The following is a 3,487-nucleotide window of genomic DNA, read 5'->3' as shown; positions in this document are numbered from 1 at the left end:
TACCTCTACAGATGCACAAATCACTTTTGAACCAAATATCTCGGTGCAAAAGGGAGAGCACGAAACTTGTCGCTTGAAAGCGAAAGACGGTGTTTGAGATTCATCGCTGCAGATTCAAGCAGTTGTAGTTATGTACTTTGTGTTTGTGTTAGAAAAATATACAAGACATTTCTGAGAAAACATTCTACAAGTGTGCAACTCTCATTTGATGAATTCACGTACTGATTTGCGGATGTTCAACATTTCTCCACGACTTCACATTTCTTGATTCAGGTGTGTAAATGCGTTTTGCACCACATTCACTGCAGCAATTGTTTCAAAAATGTGAGCGTACGAGTTTCTAAATGTGTGATTTGTAGAATAGGATTTGTGCACCTGGAATGAAGAATTTGAGAAGGTCTAACTGTTGTGTTGTGTTTGTGGGAGAGAAAAAAAACTCTACAGGTTTGCAACTCTTAAAATATTTCTCTCTGTGACTTCAAGTTTACTGATAAACATGTGTGGCTTTTCTTTACAACTACAAATCGCACCGTCACAGGTGTTCAGTCATTTTGAATCAAAAATAACTTCATACTTTTTTCTGGTTCTCGGAAGGATATAATGGCAAACAGGGTCAAAAAGCACACATACTTGATAAGGATTCCTTTTTGTACAATCTTTAACACTCATAACTTTATATAGCTTAGTGATCTAAAACTGTCACTCAGTAAGTCTACTGCTGGCATGAAATTTTCAAACTGAAGCAGAAAAACCTAAAGGTAAAAAAAAAAGTCTAATAGCAGAATTAATAAAATAATTGATATGGAGAATACATTTTAAGAATAATAAAATCATTTATTTACTATAAGAAATATCTAGACCTCAGTATACAAGCGAGTGTACTACATTGAGCACTATAATTATATAAATGTTTTAATTCATATTATCTTGTTTCAATACAGAATTTTTCAGTCTCTGTTTTACATTAGCTTGAGTTAGTTTCTACTTTGACCCGAATCAGAAAAAAGAAATCTTTGACCTTTGAAAGAGTGACTCCACCCAACAGACAAACCTGCTGCTTTTATGAAGAGGAACCTTGACATGCAGGAAACTTTACAGGTAATAAAAAAAAAAATTAAAACATTTATGTAACTTTGTTATATGAAACATAAATACAGGATACAGCTCACTAAATAAAGTATTTGGCATAATCATGAGTGTAATCAAAAACTGAGCAAGCTGTTTTACTTCACACAGAATTAAAAAATAAAAATTCAGTCAATGTTGAGTTGAGTTCAGTCAGTGTTGAGTTTTAGCAAGTAAAATATCTTCAGATTACACAGTTGAAACAACAACAAAAAAATCTATTTAAATGCCACACTGTATTTAAAAATCTATATTTTATACATGATGTACAAATTAAAACTGTTACGGAAGGAAAAGCACTGTAATCTACGACATAAATTAACAGTGATCAGGAATAAGAGGAGATACTCTTCTCAATCTTAAAGAAATAGAATATCGGTCAGATTTAAAGTGAGGGTAGGTAATGTTTTTGTTCCATGAGATTATGCTGACCTTTTTATATTTTATAGTTTATATGTTTAGAAATAGATTATGTTCAATATTATTGTCATGTGTTTCGTACTGTACTGTTGTCTTAGCGGTAGACATGAGGTAACCTGAGTTAGTTGTGCTTGACCCTCTATCAATGCCGTTTTTCGTAGCACTTTCCAGACTCTGTTCTGTCCGTGTATTCATGTGTTTTGGCAGAGGAATGGTTTTTGAGCAGAGCTCTGAAGGGGAGCCTGTGTGCTTTTCAGTTGATTTTTATCTAAGGCTCTGTGGCTGGATCTCAGTTCCAACTGTGTTTCTATACTCACCTCTTTATTTCTGATCTACTTGTTCTTTCTTTCTGTGATTCTGCTTGTTAACAGCTGGTTCATCACTAATGTCACAGTTCACTCAGTGTCTCAATTTACTCATTTGTTTTCATTCACTCTGTCAAGTGGACTTTAGTCACTAAAATAGGGAATATAGGGTGCAATTTCAGTCACAGTCTTTGAGTTTCATCTCTGATTACTCTTGTTAATTCACAGTATAATGCTTTAGGCTTTTTCATAGCAAACTGAAGTTTCAACAGCATATTACAGTTTTCATGGAAAATAGTATGTTCCTTTAGAATTTGGCCTTTTTGACAGAATTTTGTGTACAGTTAACCCCTTACTAGTAACCCCCCTTTTTTGGCATGGAGACCGAAATTACATACCCAAAATAAAAAGGTTTCTGCTCATGATTCTTTCTGACTAGATACATAATCAACCTTTGTTCACAAAGCTGACACTTTAAAGTTTACTGTTCAGGAATCAGAATCACTCAGACTGTTATGATAATAGAGATATATAAGCTCAAACATAAAAACAAAAATAAAAATATTAAAAACATATGTTTTAAATGTATTTAAAAAAATGTTGATGTAGGAAATGAGTTTGAAAACACAGTGTAGCTAAGGCCACAAGTCTTCCAAGACTTCATAAAAAATTTCATAATCGAATCTGTAAAACTGTGAATTTTATGAAATATTTTCTAAGGCCATGTCATGTGTGTTTTTAGAGAAGGCTAATCAGATTGATTTATGGCCCTTGTCATCTCTGTAAGATCTCACATGTAAACTTTCCTGTGCTCTTTGTGTATGTTTCACTGTTGAAAACTGCCCGAATCATGATTGTATTGTTCTCACCAAACGGTTCTTTCACACCTCCGCCAAGTATGACACATTATCCGCATTATTCTTTTATCATTATTCTTTTGTTTTTATTCCACCTTTATTAGCCTTGATTGTGGTTTTTCAGGCTTTACAAAGCAACAAAGCAGCGATCTCACTTCAGTCTCTCTTTGCATTTAGCCCTTATTTATCAAAAGTCTTACTATAAAAATACAACAAAACATTTTCTTACGACCTTACGTGAATTATTGAGACAAAAATGCATTATGAAGAAGAAAAGCACCTGCTATTAGTAGCATTGGTGCTAACGTTAGCATCAAGCTACATCTGACAATTTATGAAATTATTAGTACACTTTTACTCAAAACTCACTTTAAACCCCGATCGAGTGTTTATAATAACTTCCTTTAGCGATCAGGGGTGGAATTTGGTCGTTTACTGTTGTAAAAATATGTTATTTGTAGCCTTTTTCATCGCTGCACAAGTTAGCATTTCCGATGTACATTTTCGATTTTTTTTATAAAAACGCCCCAGATCTCAAGAAATTCTCATACCAAGCTTTACTATCGTAATCGCGGGTTTATTATTCGGATATTTTGTGTGTACAGAGGTGTTTCAGTGTTGTTTTGGCCAGATAACTACCAGGAAGTGTGCAGGAAGCATGTGACACGATGGGGCGGTGTCCAGATATGAAACTGTAAGATTGACGTTTGAAAGACCCAATCAGAGTCTGAGTCACACACCGCACGAGCTGTGACTACTGCACGCACACAGAGATCGCTG

At 34.4% G+C, this 3,487-nt stretch overlaps 2 protein-coding genes across 8 annotated transcripts in view; both read left to right on the top strand.

Moving 5' to 3' along the window:
- The first annotated feature begins 234 nt into the window (after positions 1–234).
- The window catches only part of LOC113065817 (NLR family CARD domain-containing protein 3-like), a 25,669-nt gene continuing 22,416 nt past the window's right edge, over positions 235–3,487 (top strand). For 4 of the 7 annotated variants that reach the window (XM_026237389.1, XM_026237384.1, XM_026237396.1 and 1 more), the window contains exon 1: positions 861–1,098. The gene's annotated coding sequence lies outside the window, so the exon portion shown is untranslated. Of the gene's footprint in view, positions 274–425; positions 445–860; positions 1,099–3,487 lie in introns of those variants that run through there. The other 3 variants (XM_026237364.1, XM_026237356.1, XM_026237374.1) reach the window with 3 other exon arrangements.
- Positions 535–3,487, top strand: part of LOC113065937 (GTPase IMAP family member 8-like) — a 167,696-nt gene continuing 164,743 nt past the window's right edge. Inside the window, exon 1 of the mRNA XM_026237487.1 lies at positions 535–758. The gene's annotated coding sequence lies outside the window, so the exon portion shown is untranslated. The remainder of the gene's footprint in view (positions 759–3,487) is intronic.

The sequence above is a fragment of the Carassius auratus genome, chromosome 4, assembly GCF_003368295.1.
Source record: "Carassius auratus strain Wakin chromosome 4, ASM336829v1, whole genome shotgun sequence".
Classification (NCBI taxonomy): Eukaryota; Metazoa; Chordata; class Actinopteri; order Cypriniformes; family Cyprinidae; genus Carassius; species Carassius auratus.
The sequence above is the reverse complement of the archived record's forward strand: the minus strand, read 5'-3'. Positions and strand labels throughout refer to the sequence as shown.